General features: G+C 42.2%; 1 long non-coding RNA gene across 1 annotated transcript in view; it reads right to left on the bottom strand.

Moving 5' to 3' along the window:
* Positions 1 to 17,642, bottom strand: part of LOC102166040 — a 67,417-nt gene that overhangs the window by 19,830 nt on the left and 29,945 nt on the right. The window lies entirely within an intron of this gene.

Genomic DNA, 17,642 nt, shown 5'->3' with positions numbered 1-17,642 from the left:
ATGCAGCTAGATATTCTCATACAACCGAAGTAAGCCAGAAAGAGAAAGACAAAAACTATATGAGATCACTTATATGGTATGTAAAATATGGCACAAATGAGCCTATGTACAAAACTACAATGGACTCACAGACATAAAGAACAGATGTGTGGATGCCAAGGAGGAGGGGGAGGGAGTGGGATGGGCAAGGAGTTTGGGGTTGGTAGATGCAAACTATTATTACATTTAGAATGGATAAGCAATGAGGTCCTGCTGTACAGTACAGGGAACTATGTCCAATCTCTTGGGCTAGACCATGATGGAAGATAGTATTAGAAAAGGAATATATATATATATATATGTGTATAACTGGGTCATTATGCTATAGAGCAGAAATTGGCACAACATTGTAAATCAACTATACTTTAATAAAAAAATTAAAAAAAAAAAAAAAGGGCATGAGACCATGGCCCCCCACTGCTGCTGAAAGCAATGCCTTCCCATCACAGACCCCTGACCGTGGCCTGTGGTAGTCGCATCTGCCCTTGCCCGCCTCCCCCACTGTGTCTCCTGCCTCTGTCCCTTCTGCTTCCCCTGCCTTGTGGGTCCACAGGCCATCCCCAGTCTTGGGGTTTCTGCACTAGCAGTCTTCCTCCCCCACATCCTCAAGTGTTTGCACATTATGATTTACCTCTTATTTTTACTATTTAGCTCTTAGCTCAAATGGTGACCTCTCAAAAAGGCCTTTCCTGACCAGCCTAAGGAATTCCAATCACATGTCTTTCTGTTTTCTTCAAGATACTTACCAATGTTTGAAATCATTGTGTTCATTTATTTGTTTCCTAGTTCTATGCCTAACAATCCCCCGTGAACTGTAAGTTCCAGGGTGCAAGTTCTCTGTCGGTTATTCACCTTTTATACCCAGAGCCTGGAATAGTGCCTGGTTCATGGTGAGCACTCCTCAAAACTATCTGCTCAATGAATGAGTGGATGAATGAATGGTCTGCCTAGTCTGTGCATGGCCTTTGCACCAGGGCCTAGCTCTTTATGTGGATGGTTGGAATGAGACATTTTGTCACCTGTACCTCTATGGGGCAGTCAGGTAGCATGGAGAAGGCAGACCTAAAGTGACCCTGTAAGATGGGTGACCCTGCACGAACTTCCCAGCCTTTCTGCCCTTGGATTTCTAATCTATGCAATGGTAAGAATTATATAGATTTCTGGAGTTCCCACTGTGACTCAGTGGCAATGAACCTGACTAGTATCCATGAGGACTCAGGTTCCATCTGTGGCCCCACTCAGGTGATATGGTGTTGCCATAAGCTTCGGTATAGGTTGCAGACACAGGTCAGATTTGGTGCGGCCGTGGCTGTAGTGCAGGCCAGCAGCTACAGCTCTTATTTGACCCCTAGCCTGGGAAATCCCATATGCCATTGGTGAAGCCCTGAAAATGCAAAATAATAAAAAAAAAATTATACAGGTTTCTACTGCACCCGAGGCACACAAAATTTCCATGGCCAGGGATCGAACTTGCACCATAGCAATCGACCTAAGTCACAGCAGTGACAATGTCAGATCCTTAACCCACTGAGCCACCAGGGAACTCCTATACAGGCTTCTAGAGTTTCTCAGTAACATTTATAGAATTCAAGTCCAACTGATATCAGAACCTCTCTCTGTAACTTATGAATAGCATAACAGCCAAGAATATATGCATGTATAGATATACATATATATTGTTGCTCAGAAGAACAGTTAATTCCTTGAGGGTTAACTTTCTAGCATGAAAGAGTCCTTAACAGCTTTATTTAATTGCTGTTAATTGGCACTAATAGGGTAAATTAAAAAAATTATCTTGTCTTAAAAAAAAGAATTTTGACCCTTGGGGAGAAGAGCCACGAAGCTTACCATTCAAGAAGACCCTGCAGCCTGTGGCTGACATACAGGTCAAGGAGAAAGGCATTGAGGGACCTTTCAAAGTACTTGAAAATCCCCTGAATGTCAGTCCATCAACGGAACCCTCTAAATGAAGCCCATGTCCACTTGGAGGCCAGTTGTAGGTTTACAATCTCTTCCTCATTTTTCTCCCAGAAGAGCCAGTGAAATGTATTTCTTCCCCTTTCCTTTCAGGAACACCTGTTAGTGGCTTTTTCAGATTAGTTTACCCTGCTCCAGATTTTGAGGTTATTTTCTAGCATTTGGTAGGTAGGCTGGATCACAAAACTAGAATTTGACGTTGGAAGGGGTCTTGATATCATTTAATTCGAATCACCTTGTGCATTTTTCTTAGAAAAAAAAAAAAAAGGTGCTGCTGATTCTTTTTTTTCCTTTTTGCCCGCCCCACAGCATGTGGCACTCCCCGGCCAGGGATCAGATTCGAGGCACAGTTGTGATCTAGGCCACTGCTGGGACAATGCCAGATCCTTAGTCTACTGTGTCTGGCTGGGTATAGAACCTGCATCCCAGCACTCCCAAGACGCCTCCAGGCCTGTTGTGCCACAGTGGAAATTCCTGATTCTTAACACTGTTTTCTAGTTTTTGAAAGAAAGAATTTTGCTTTTCAGAATCACATGCCAGGACTCCCTGCATCCTAGGCTATGAGCTCTTTGAGGGTGGGATGGTTTCATTTGTTTTATACGCCCAGAATCTGGCATGGTACCCACAATAAACGCTTGAAGAATGAATCATTCCTAGTCTGTAACTTCAGTAATTAGACAAGCAAGTGAACATTTAATTGCTTACAACAAAATAAAGGTTTAAAGGCCTGGGCACCCTAAAACAACAGGTAATGCAAGAATGATTTTTATCAGGTTTAGGGAGTGAGTGAGAAGGCCCCCAAACAGGCATAAACTTGCAGTTCCTGCTGTGGCTCAGTGGAAGCGAACCCAACTAGTTATCCATGAGGATGTGGGTTCAATCCCTGGCCCCACTCAGTGGGTTAAGGATCCAGCGTTGCCATGAGCTGTGGTATAGGTTGCAGAGGCGGCTTGGATCCAGCATTGCTGTGGCTGTGGTATAGGCTGGTGGCTGTATCTCTGATTCTGCTCCTAGCCTGGGAACTTCCATATGCTGCACCTTCAGTCCTAAAAACAAACAAACAAGAACAAAACAAAACACAGGTATAAACTTTTCCACAGCACTTCCTGATTTCCACACCATGTTACTAGCTTAATATTTCCATTGGTGATTCATGCTTAATTGTGCAGGAGGAACATAAAAGCTCTGAATATCCTCAGATAATTGACAGAGCAGAAAATCGATTTGAGGACAGAAAAGAGAAATCAGGGTGTAAATAATGATTACCATCTAACTCATTTCACCTTCTACAGAACTCAGTGGGGAAGGTACTGTCTTATTTCCATATTCTACGCTTGCAGCCCTCCATTACAAGGCTCATCACGTATAGTGTGGTTCTAGAACAGCGCTGTATCATTTGCAATGGAACCAGGGGCACAGAGAGGTTTCATAATTAGCATAGAAGTCCAGAAGTCCAACTAAGTTGGCCCTTGTTTCCTCGATGGTTCTGCCTGACAAGTCAGAGCAGAAGGGATTTGGACGTGACTTAACCATGAGACTGGTCACTGATGAGGACCCTGGGGCATAGGTAAAATGAAGGCTTCTTTATGTCTACATAAATATGTATTATTGGTGTTCCAGAAATTATATGGAATTCCTGGAAATCATATACATCCTGACCTTAATGTTTTCTGTCATCAGCATTGACTCCCATTAAAGGGATTAAACCTGAGTATTAGAGAAATGCCCTAACCGACTTTCAGACTTTCACGTAAAGACATCAGAATCTGGAAAGATTAAAGCACATGTAGACAAAGTCCATTCGACCTCTACAAAAATTAAGTCTTCCTTATTGTCAGAATTTTGCCAACCTTATGTCCTTGTAAACTGGCAACAGTCTGCTCCTAAGTCAGAGAATTTAAGATGGGTAAACAATTATTGTGAATGAAATAGCCTGGGCCATGGGAAACTCAAGACAGTCGCTTGGCTTTTTCTGGCTCCCTGGAAAATCCCACTTTTTAATTTGATGGGTTAAGACTTCCCTTGCGACAAGGCTGATGCTTTCACAATTAAAAAAAAAAAAATTGGTTAGGCGTTTCTGTCCTGGGTTAGTAGAAATGAATCTGACAAGGATCCATGAGGACTCAGTTTCAATCCCTGGCTTCGCTCAGTGGGTTAAGGATTCAGTGTTGGCATGAGCTGTGGTGTAGTTTACAGACGAGGCTTGGATCTGGAGTGGCTGTGGCTGTGGTGTAGGCCGGCAGCCACAGCTCTGATTGGACCCCTAGCCTGGGAACCTCCATATGCCATGGGTGTGGCCCTAAAAAGACCAAAAAAATAAATGAATAAATAAAGGAAAAAAAAAAGCCTATGTGATCAATTAACCACACTTACTTTGCAAACAATCTTAATTTGGCTATATTTGATTAAAATGAGGGTAATTTTAGAGAGAAAAAGATGATGTCTTGATACATACTAAATTCTAGTTTTGTTAATTGAGGCCATTATTTACTGTCTAAAGCTCACTTCCCAAATAGCTCTTTGTTGTTGTGTTACATTATTTTAAAGTTTATTGAGTTATTAAGAAGATATTCTAAGCCTGTGTCTGAAGTTGTTCACTGTAATCTACCTTTGGTTGAAGATCAGAGGCCCCATACCCAAGGGATTATCCATACTGGAAAAACATCATTTAAAGGACTATCTCCAAATAGACAAAGGCTTCTTATCAGGTACTCTTAAGTATCTCATACACGAAGGAACTGAAGGGAATTAACTCTTTGTTTTGGCCACGCCCACAGCATGTGGAACTTCCTAGGCTGGGGATGGAACCCATGCCACAGCAGCAACCTGAGCTACTGCAGTCATAATGCCAGAACCTTAACCCTCTGTGCCACAAGGGAACTCCCTGAAGGGAATTAACTCTTAAATTCCTATTTCCCCGTTAAGAAGGGCCTCTGCCCTGGGTGGGTCTATAGAAAGAATTGCTGACCCCAAACATACTTCATACCAGGATGAGAAGAAGAGAGCAGTGGTGGGCAGCTGCTTGGAGAATCCAGACCAGGCCTGTAACACTGATGTACTAATATCATTCAACTCTTTACCAAATGATGGTCTTCTTATCAACATTCAAAATTATTGCTTTACTTTTAACCACACCGTTGACCTCAATGTTTAGGATAGGAAAACAGTTCTCCAATGAGTTTTCAGAGTCTAACACTCATGGTGTGTAACACATCTTGAAGCACATGGACAGTGTTTATGTGACAATTGGGTATAACTGAAAAAATGTACAGCCTACGAAGGGCTTCCCTGTCAGCATACCTCTCTGTACTTGCTTGTCACGTCTGACAAGTTTTCCCACAAGGTGGATGATTGGGCAAATTTAAAGCAGTCCTAGCATATGATCTGGACCCAGAGCAGGCAGCCAAACCAGTTTAGCAGTGATGGAAAAATATATTAATTATTAGTGCTTTCTATGGAGAGATTTGCAATCAAAAGAGGAAAGTGGTGGAAGAAATTTTCACATATCATGGTACGGGGAAGTCTTTCTGGCTTATACATGGTTTAATGTGAACTTGAGGCTTAACCAAAACAGCCTGTGTGTGGCCCATTAAAAATGTGTTGTACATCTGCTTCAGCCATTAAGTATAAATATACTTAAAAGACAGAATGGAGTAACTGTGGTTCAGACATCCACATCGGAGCTAGGTGGCCATTGCGGACGTGGGTTCAGACACGTTCCTATAATACTGAGAACTTGAGTTTCCTAAACTTTATCAGACTTGAGGACACCACCAGCCATTTTCAAAACAATATCTGCTAATAGCTGCCAGCTGCAACATTATGGTCTCAAGGTCTCATAACTATGAAACCCTTCTCCTACTTTAGAAATAGCAATGGCAAACCAGACAGGTCAACCTATAGCCTACCAGCAGAAGGCGCTAGATTCTTTAGCCAGAATAGTATTAGCTAATAAAATTGCCTTAGATTATATTTAGGCCGAGAAAAGAAGTAAAGAAAAAGCAAAGAAAAGAAAGGAAAGAAAAGAAAATATATATAATGGCCAATTGCTACTGATATGTACAATTAATACCCCTGGAAAAGTTAAAATCCAAATATAGAATAATTCAAAAGGCTACTATGTTACTGAATATATATAAAAGGGAAACACTCCAAAACTTATGCTCCCGGTTGCAATCTAAAATAGGAGGACTCTTTTGGGAAATACTACAAGGGGGTATTTTGATCTTTATCCTCACTGTAATATGTCTAATAATTTTCGAATATTTGTCTAGGTGCTCTAGACATTAAAGAAGGTTAATGTTTTCGTAATATAAAGTTCTGTTGCTAAGTTTGGGACATAATACAAAAATTTCATAATACAAAATTCTGATGCTAAGCTTGGAACTCAAGATGATTTCCAACTCTGTGTCCATTCCCCAAATTAGGCAGGACTACGCCCCATTTCAGCAGCAAATAGCCAGAGCAGTCATCACCCCACTCCCTCAAAGAGTTGGGGAAAACTGAAACAGAAATGGAACTAAAACAGATCCTCTGCCAAGTTTATGATTCACCTCTCAACCCGCAACTTTTCTCTCTTTCTCATTCTGCACCTGTTCTTCCTCAAGACTGAGGAATAGCAAACAAAAGGGGGCCGGGCGGGATTGTAACCAAGGACCCTGGAGGCCTTCCCAGCATGGATACCCCCCCCCCTCAGCCTTTGTATCTACAGAAAGACTTTAGTCAAAGAACCAATTTAATGAGAGAAGTAGGAAAAAATGCAGAAATAAAGGAAAAGAATCAAGCAATTAGAAATAATAATACTTTAACCATTAAACAAATCAAGGATCTTTAGCTCCTCCTCAAAGGCTATAGATCATATTCTTGGTCCTGTCCTTAGAGATGTTTTGCAGGTGCTGAAGCCCCCACCAGGTGGAAGAAGGTAACTGTGTGCTGCCCACAAGCAGGTAGACCCCAGACAGGTTGGAACCAGAAGGTTGATGCTGATTCCTGATTACTTCACTGCCAGCCAGTCAGAAGTAAGTCCACAAGCTGGTGGCATACCCCCTCCACCCTCTCCCTCCCTCTGTCCTTAAAAGCCTTTCCCTGAAAGCCTTCGGGGAGTTGGGGTCTCTTAAGCATTAACTGCCCTAGACTCCTTGCTTGTCGCCTGCAGTAAACACTGCTCTTTCCTTCATCACAACCCAGGGTCACCAGATCAGCTTTACTGCATGTGTGAGTGGGCCTGAGTTTGGTTTGGTAACAGTGGAATGGGCCCTCTGCTCAATCTGAGGTCTGTTCTTTATATCAGGTATAAAATAAATGTGCTATGTTTGAAATTCCTCTATATATACAACAATCATCTCAACCAGACGTTGGCAAGCTTTTTTTCTTTAGAGGCTTAGGTAGCCAATATGTTATGCTTTGTGGACCATACAATCTCTGCTGTGTGTGAAAGCAGACAGACAGATGGGATTTTAATCAGGCCATTAGGAAGTATGGGGCTGAAAAACAAATCAGAAGCCAAGGTTGGATTCTGGTCTTTTCCCAGCACGCTATGTGACTCTGAGCCACTTACTTAACTTCTCTGGATGAGGCTTCATGTAGGACTCATTCCAAGGTATTTATATATATATTTTTTGTCTTTTGCTTTTTAGGGCCGCACTCATAGCACATGGAAGTTCCCAGGCTAGGGGTCTAATCGGAGCTACAGCTGCTGGTATACACCATAGCCACAGCAATGCACGATCTGAGCCGCGTCTGCAACCTACACCACAGCTCATGGCAATGCAGGATCCTTAATCTGAGTGAGGTCAGGGATCGAACCCGCAACGTCATGGTTCCTAGTCGGATTCGTTTCTACCACGCTATGATGGGAACTCCCCAAGGTATCTACATTTTAAGAGGACACCTAAAAAGGCAATATTATAACTCAATTTTCAGTGCAGCCAAAAGACACAGATGAAGGAGACAGTTCAGAAGATCATCTCAGGTAAGTGTCCTCACCTGGTTTATTAAGACATCCACGTGACCACAGCCACATAAATGATGTGAAAGGCCCTGTCAATTCCAGCCCATCCTTTTGAAGCCAAGAACAAGGTAGAGTTTTCGGGCCAAAGAATAAGATTATTTCTTAATCTCATTTATTTATTTATTTTTAAAATGATTTTTATTTTTTCTGTCATAGCTGGTTTACAGCGTTCTGTCAATTTTCTACGGTACAGCAAGATGACCCAGTTATACATACATATATACATTCTTCTCACATTATCATGCTCCATCATAAGTGACTAGATATAGGTCCCAGTGCTATTCAGCAGGATCTCATTGCTTATTAATATCATTTTATTTATTTATTTATTTTTGTCTTTTTGCCATTTCTTGGGCTGCTTCCGCAGCATATGGAGGTTTCCAGGCTAGGGGTCAAAGCAGAGCTGTAGCCACCGGCCAACGCCAGAGCCACAGCAATGTGGGATCCGAGCCGCGTCTGCAACCTACACCACAGCTCATGGCAATGCCGGATCGTAAACCCACTGAGCAAGGGCAGGGACCGAACCCTCAAGCTCATGGTTCCTAGTCGTATTCGTTAACCACTGAGCCACGACGGGAACTCCCATTAATATCATTTTAAATACTGTCCTATCAAAGGATGAAAATAGACATTTCCTCCCCCTCAAGTTTTACTCAAGAATTAACAACAACTTGCTTATGAAAAGATGCTCAACATCATTAATCATGAGAGATGCAAGTAAAAAGCACTGTGAGACTGTCAGAACAGCCATCATCCAAAAGAACACAAATAACAAATGCTGGAGAAGATGCGGGGAAAAGAAAACCCTCATACACTGTTAGTGGGAATGTAAATTGGTACAGCCACTGTGGGAATCAGCCTGGGGGTTTCTCAAAAAAATTAAAATTGAACTATCATATGACACAGCAATTCTGCTCCTAGAAAATCCCCCCCCGAAAAAAAAGAAAATACTTATTCAAAAAGATACATGCACCTGAATGTTCATAGCAGCATTATTTACAATTTCCATCAACAGACAAATGCATAAAGAAGATATTGTGTATATACACAATGGAATATTACTCAGCCATGAAAAGTATGGAATTTTTACCATTTCCAAGAACATAGATGGCCTTGGAGAGTATTATGATAAGTGAAATAAGTCAGATACTATATGGTATCACTTATATGGGGAATTTGAAAAATAAGACAAACTAGTCAATATAACAAAAAGGCAGCAGACTCACAGATGCAGTAAACAAACTAGTGGCTACCAGTAGGGAGAGAGAAGGGGGAGGGGCAGGATAGGGGGAGGAGACTAAGAGGTACAAACAATTATGTATAAAATAAATAAGGATAGATTGTACGACGACACATTGTGCCACGCAGGGAATACAGCCAGTATTTTATAATTACTATAAATGAAGTGTAACCTTTAAAACTGTGTATCACTATGTTGTATACCTGTAACATAATATTGTACATCAACTATACCTCAATTAAAAATAAAATAATAAAATTAAGAATAAACACTCATCTGTTCCAAGTTTACATAAAGGAATGGGCAGGCAATTGTTTGAATCACTGCCTTATTATCTTTAGATTTTATTAATCAAGGCAGAATTCACAAATTCCCCACATCACGCTGACCACAGGGGCTGCATGTGAACAAGCCACAGTTACTTTCAGAGCAGATGAAACTCAGCACAGGTGCTCAGGAAAGGAGAAAACGGTGCTTTCACTCTGTATGTTACTGACCCTTCTCTTGCAGCAACAAATGTTTTAAGGATAAATTACCATAATATCACCCTTCGTTTTTAAAAGAAATGCATACCAGTTTTTCTCTACATGGCTTGGTCACCTGGGCTTCGCAGTGTCACTGAGGGTCTCCGTGGGGTGATGAGATGCGGGGAGCAGAGGGAGGGAGGCATCTGTCTGGGTGGTTTTCTTCACCATCACGCAGGGCCTGCAGGACACACGTGTTCCCGATTTGCGTGTTCTCAGGGCAACTTGCTGAAAACCAATTCAGCACCTTTTCTGATCTCCAAGCTATCTACACATGAGGAGGGATCATGACCCAGCCACTATTTTAAATAAGGCACATAGCTTCCAGCTGGGAATGAGCTCCTTTCCCAACCTGGCTCTCCTGAAGTTTTGTTTTTTTGTCTTTCTCAGCTACACCCACAGCATATGGAAGTTCCTGGGCCAGGTATTGAATCTGAGCTGCAGCAATGGCATGATATTTAATCTACTGCGCTGGGCCAGGGATTGAACTGGCGCCTCTGCAGAGACAATCCAGAGCAGGAACTCCTCTCCTGACTTTTATTTTTATTTATTTTTTGTCTTTTTGTCTTTCCTTGCACCCAAGGCACATGGAATTCCCAGGCTAGGGGTCAGATCAGAGCTACAGCTGCCGGCCTACACGACAGCCACAGCAATGCCAGATCCAAGCCACATCTTTGACCTACACCACAGCTCATGGCAATGCCAGATCCTCAACCCACTGAGTGAGGCCAGGGGTGGAACCCAAAACTTCGTGGTTCCTAGTCTGATTTGCTTCCACTGCACCATGATGGGAACTCCCTCTCCTGACTTTTAAAATGTCATCTCCAGGCACCTCCTGCACTGCACCTGTCTCCAATGGACTCTGTTCCACCTGCCATGCTGCCTAGTCTGAATGCCTTCTCCTTAGACCCTTCTGCTCTGCTTTTCCCCTGAATAAGCACCCCTTTGGCTCAGAGGCACTGACTTTGGGAAGCTCTTTGGCCACGGTGTTTTCTCCCCACCGTGTCAGGACAACTGTCGAGGGGTGAACGTCCACGGGTGTCAGGCTCCCCACTGGACATAGGGCCCCAACAACACCTGTCCTCTGTGGCCCCAGTGCCCTGGCACAGGGCAGAATTTACAAATGGGTGTTAGAAGGAATGTACGGGTATTTTATGCAGGAGAAGATAGTTTAGATTTCCAAAATTCTGCTGATACAACATTCATATTACAAAACATTTTTTGCTCTTTCCATGGTTTTCAGTTTCTTTTAAAAGTTCTATTTACTGTTATTGAGGTATAATTGGCATCTATCATCAGTTTCACGTGCAAAACACAATGATTTGGCATCTGTCGACATTGTGAAATGGTCATCAAAGTTGTGAGCATCCATCACCTCAGAGTTACAACATTTGTTTTTCTTGTGAGAGCTTTTAAGATCTACTTTCTTAGCAACTTTCAAGTCTGCAACACAGTATTGTTAACTGTAGACACAGACTGTGCTTTATGTCTCAGAACCGGGTTGTTTTATAAGTGGAAGTATGTCTCTTTTCATTCCCTCCAGCCCTTGCCTCCTGCAAACCCCTGAACCCAACCTCTGGCAACCACCACCTGCTGTCTGTATAGACGGGACTTGTTAGAGGGCATTTTCTGCACTCACACAGTGCTTGGTGGAAGGGAGGCTGAGTGGCCCCGAGGCAAACGTGGGGAGACCTCCACTTGACCACACCCCATGGAGAGGAGGGGGCCATGGGTTGTGAGCTGGTCTGTATGGAGACTCCCGGAGACTCGGGTCTCAGAGAAGACACAGTGGGTGGAGCCGTCGGCCTGCGGGAGCGGCAGTGGGCCCTTGTGAATAAACAACCATCAATAAACAACTGATAATAAGAATAGAGTTTTGTGTGAGCAAAACTGCGGACTCTCCCAGAAGCCTGCTTCCTAGATTGCTCTGAGAAACTGCTCCTGAGAAGTAGGGTTTTCAGCAGTTTTGTATCTTGTCAGAACAAAGAACATTCAACAAGCAGGGTTACATTTCTTCAAGGTTTCAAAAAAAAGAGCAGACCAGCATGCACACAGCCGTCAGCATGTCCTTGACACCTGGGAGGGAGGCTTATCATCAAAGGAGGACCAGCCTTGATGTCCCAGGAGGAGGGGCATTTAAGCTTTATTTTTAACACTGACCCTTCTTTACTTCTGGTCAGTGTGCCCTTTCCTTTAATAATTTTTTTTCTTTGTGTTTTTAGGGCCACACCCGAGGCACATGGAGGTTCTCAGGCTAGGCGTTGAATCGGAGCTATAGCTTTCGGTTTACACCACAGCCACAGCAGCACGGGATCCGGGCAGCACCTGCAACCTACACCACACACAGCTCACGGCAAGACCTGATCCTTAACTTGTTGAGCGAGGCCAGAGATCGAACCTGCTCCTCATGGATACTAGTCAGATTCGCTTCTGCTGAGCCACAACGGGAACTCCTTCTTTAATAATTAGCAAAGACGTACGATGTAGGTTTGAGAGCCCACAGACAGGCTACTTTAGTTACCATAAAATTCAAGTTAATTTGTGGATAAGCCAAAATGACTTGCCTGCCTCTCAATATGTGAACACTTCTTTGATCAAACCCTTAGGCCATTTGGTCAATTATATAACAAATATTGGGAGTTTCCTGGTGGCCTAGAGGTTAAGGATCCTGCATTGTCACTGCTATGGCTTGGGTTCGATCCCTGGCCTGGGAACTTATGCCATGGGTGCAACCAAAAACCACCCCCACCCTGTGTTTATTGGACCATGATTCCTAATCTGAAATTCATGAAGCCAGATGTATTTCAGAATTCAGATTTTAGAAGGATAATATTACTATATCATATGTAAAACAGGATCTAGGGCAGCACTATGGAGTAAAGCACCCTAATATTTCTGCAGAAAAGTATATTTACATTTACACTATTTGTGGGATAAGTGAAAACGAAAATAGGCTCACGCAGTTCAGGTTGGGTTTTGACTCAGGTCAGGTCAGGCTTTGCTGCCAACTCTCCTGAAAAACCTCCTGGTTCAGAGCCGGCTGGGTTTCTGAATCGTGGGTAAGGGGTGGTGGATCTATCTCCATGTTCCTCTGAAACTTTCTCCAGAAGAAGAAATTGACAAAAGTATCCGACAAATATATCTTATTCTGTTGTGATTCCCAATGTGGTTTCACTGAACAAAAGTCATCTCAAAGAAGGTTATTAAAAAAGGACTGCAAATGTACTTTTTATTAAAAGATAAACCTTGATATCACGTTATTAGTCTTCACCAACGGCAAAGCAGATCTGGTCAGTAGGCTAGAGGGTTTTTAAATCCACAACAGCTGCTCCTTGCAGTCTTTACTGTGGGAAAGTTGGGGTAGGGAGGGGAGGGAGTGGGTGGTGGTGGGTGCAGTGGCGAAGGAACAAAAGCAAGCAGCTCAAATTAGAGACTGCACCACTCAGGGCCTGGGGGTTGAATATGTACTGTACCTGTAAGGGCTCCAGAATTGTTCCTTTTTCCTGTTATTAAAGGCTGGACATTCCTTTATCTGTGCAGGATGCATTTCTTCATGGCACCTATCCTCCAACCCCCGAAAAAAGTGGATCCAGGAGCACTGCTCCATGTGTAGGTGCAGAACCAAACCCCTCAAAAGCATCTCAACCTCACTGCCTGTCCAGGTGGTGTCTGGAGTTTGACCGCCAGTAGAAACCCTCCTAAAAGGCTGCTCAGAAAAAGACATGAGAGAGTTCCCATTGTGGCACAGTGTAAATTAACCCGACTGGTATCCATGAGGGTTTGAGTTCCATCCCTGGCCTTTGTCAGTGGGTCGGGGATCTGGCGTTGCTGTGAGCTGTGGTGCAGGTTGCAGATATGGCTGGGGTCTCGAGTTGCTGTGGCTGTGATGTAGGCCAGTGGCTGCAGCTCTGATCTGACCCCTAGCCTGGGAACTTCTTTAGGCCAGAGGTGCCCTAAAAAAAAAAAAAAGAAAGAATGAAAAAGAAATAGAAAAAAGAAAGAAAGGGAAACTACAATTTAAGCTTGAATTCCAATGAAAAGGTAAAGAACTCTGCCCTCAAATAAAGGGACTTCAGGGTCAAGTAGGTGGAAGATGGGCTCTCATGGGGCTGGATGTGGATGGAATAGAAGACATTCATCTGAGTGAGGCTGATGCCCAAGGAATGCACATCACTAAGAGTCTGGGCAGGAGCTGGCATGGAGGCAAGCTCAGTCTCAAACTCTTTCCTAGGTGGTGTCAGTGTGTGTTAAGTTCTACACATGACAGGTCTCTCAGCAGCAGAGAGGTTAGGAAACGGCTGTTTGGCAACAATATACAAAGAGGGAAAATATACTCTCTTCAGCACATGGAGCTGGGAAAGTTGGACAATGGCATGTAAATCATGAAGTTAGAACACACCCTCTCACCACGCACAAAAATCAACTCACAATTATATGCAGGTGACATGATACTCTATATGGAAAACTAGGTTCCACTCAAAAGCTATCAGAATAAATGAATTTAGCAAGGTAGCCAGGATACAAGATTAATATACAGAAATCTGTTGCATTTCTTTACACTAACAATGAAATATCACAAAGAGAAAGTAAAAAATTCCCTTTAAAATTGTATCAAAATAAAATAAAATAAAATACCTAGGAATAAACCTAACCAAGGAGGCAAAAGACCTATATGCTGAGAACTATAAACATAAAAACATTGCTAAAGGAAACTGAAGAAAATATAAAGAAATGGAAAGATATCCATTGATCTTGGATTGGAAGAATTAGTATTGTTGAAATGGCCATATTACCCAAAGCAATCTACAGATTTAATATGATCCCTATCAAATTAGCCAGGGTATTTTTTTACAGAACTGGAACAAATAATCCTAAAATTTACACAGAACCACGAGAGACCCAGAATCATCAAAGCATTCCTGGGGAAAAAGAACAAATCTGGAGGCATAATTCCTCCCAGACTTAGATAATATTACAAAGCTAGAGTAATCAAAACAGTGTGGTATAGGCATAAAAATAGACATGGATCAATGGAACAGAATAGAGAGCCCACAAATAAATGCACACATCTATGTTCAATTAATCTTCAACAAAAGAGGCAAAATATACAATGGAGAAAAGAGTCTCTTCAGCAACTCACACTGGGAAAACTGGACAGGTGCATGTAAATCATTGAAATTAGAACACACCCTCTCACCGGACACAAAAAGAAACTCAAAATTGTATGTAGATGACATGAGACTCTATATAGAAAATTAAAGACTCTACACAAAAGCTACTAGAATAAATAAATTCAGCAAGGTAGCAGGATACAAGATTAATATACAGGAGTTCCCGTCGTGGCGCAGTGGTTAACGAATCCGACTAGGAACCATGAGGTTGCGGGTTCGGTCCCTGCCCTTGCTCAGTGGGTTAACGATCCGGCGTTGCCGTGAGCTGTGGTGTAGGTTGCAGACGTGGCTCGGATCCCGCGTTGCTGTGGCTCTGGTGTAGGCCGGTGGCTACAGCTCCGATTCAACCCCTAGCCTGGGAACCTCCATATGCCGTGGGAGCGGCCCAAGAAATAGCAACAACAACAACAACAACAACAACAACAAAAAAAAGATTAATATACAGAAATCTGTTGCATTTCTTTAACTAACAATGAAATATCACAAAGAGAAAGTAAAAAAAAAAAGTCCCCTTTAAAATTATATCAAAAATAAAATAAAATACCTAGGAATAAACCTAACTAATTAATCTTTGACAAAGGAGGCAAGAATATAAAATGAGAAAAACACAGTCTTTTCAGCAAGTGGTGCTGGGAAAGTTGGACGGATACATGCAAATCAATGAAGTTAGAACATACCCTCCCACCATAAACAAAAGTAAACTCAAAATGGCTTAGAAACTTAAATATAATACAGGATACCATAAAACTCCTAGAAGAGAACAGAGGCAAAACATTCTCTGATATAAACTGTACCAACGTTTTCTTAACTCGTTCTCTCAAGGCAATAGAAATAAAAGCAAAAATAAACAAATGGGACCTAATCAAACTTGTATGCTTTTGTACAGCAAAGAAAACTATAGACAAAATGAAAAGACAACCTATGGACTGGGAGAAAATATTTGCAAATGATGCAACTGACAAGGGCTTGATCTCCAAAATATACAAACAGTACATTCAACTCAAAAAAAGCACTCAATCAAAAAATGGACAGAAGACCTAAAAAGACATTTCTCCAAAGAATACGTAAAGATGGCCAACAGTCATATGACAAGATGCCCATCATTGTCAATTATTAGAGAAATGCAAACCAAAACTACAATGAAGTACCACCTCACACCAGTCAGAATGGCCACCATCAAAAAGTCTACAAACAAATTCTGGAGAAGGTATGGAGAAAAGGCAACCTTCCTACACTGTTGGTAGGAATGTAAATTAGTACAACCAATATGGAAAACAATATTGAATTTCCTCAAAAAACTAAAAATTGAGTTCCCGTCATGGCTCAGCAGTAATGAACCTGATTATTATCTGTGAGGATGTGGGTTCCATCCCTGGCCTTGCTCAGTGGGTAAAGGATCCCGTGTTGCCATGAGCTGTGGTATAGGCCACAGGTGTGGCTTGGATCTTGCATTGCTGTGGCTGTGGTATAGGCTGGCAGCTACAACTCCAATTTGACCCCTAGCCTGGGAATTTCCACATGCTGCAGGTGGAAAAAAAAGACAAAAAACGCACAACAGACAAACAAACAAAAAAGCTAAAAATCAAGTTTCCATATGATCCAGCAATCCCACTTCTATGCATCTATCCAGATAAAACTGTAATTCAAAAAGATACATGGACCCCTGTGTTCACTGAGGCATTATTTACAATAGCCAGGACATGGAAACAACCTAAATGTCCACTGACAGATGAATGGATTAAAATGTGGTACATATATACAATGGAATATTACTCAGTCATAAACAATAATGACATAATGCCATTTGCAGCAACATGGATGGACCTAGAATTACATATTAAGTAAAGTAAGTCAGGGAGAGACAAATATTATATACCACTTATATGTGGAATCTAAAATATGACACAAATAACCCATCTCCAAACAGAAACAGACTCACAAACAGTTGCCATGGGGGAGGGGGTGAGGGAGGCATGGATGGGAATTTGGTATTAGCAGATGCAAAATATTAAATATAGACTTGATAAACAATAAGGTCCTACTGTACATATAGGGAACTATATTCAATACCCTGTAATAAGCCATAACAGAAAATATGAAAAAGAATATATATATATTCTTATATATATAAATATGTATGTATATATAACTGAGTCACTTTGCTGTACAGTAGAAATTAACACAACGCTCTAAATTAACTGTACTTCAATAAATTTTTTTTTTTTGTCTTTTGTCTTTTTAGCGCTATATCCAAGACATGTGGAGGTTCCCAGGCTAGGGGTCCAATCGGAGCTATAGCTGCCCGCCAAAACCACAGCCACAGCAATGTGGGATCCGAGCCATGTCTGTGATCTACATCACAGCTCACAATAACGCTGGATCCTTAACCCGATGAGCAAGGCCAGGGATTGAACCCATGTCCTCATGGATGGTAGTTGGGTTTGTTAACCACTGAATCATGACAGGAACTCCCAAAATTTTTTTAGAAAAGAGAGATAATGGTTATTTGGGAGAAACATCATGGAGCAGCTACAAACAGGGGGTCTGAGCACCTGCAGGTTCTTCAGCGTGGTTCTCACAACCTCTGAGATGGGGACTAGGAATACCCCCCAAGCCAGAGACAGGGGCACCAAGGCCTGGAGGATCAGTGATGGGTGCCAGGCTATGAGGTGTCAGCTCAG

The sequence above is a fragment of the Sus scrofa genome, chromosome 14, assembly GCF_000003025.6.
Source record: "Sus scrofa isolate TJ Tabasco breed Duroc chromosome 14, Sscrofa11.1, whole genome shotgun sequence".
Taxonomy (NCBI): Eukaryota; Metazoa; Chordata; class Mammalia; order Artiodactyla; family Suidae; genus Sus; species Sus scrofa.
This window is presented reverse-complemented; position numbering and strand designations above follow the sequence as displayed.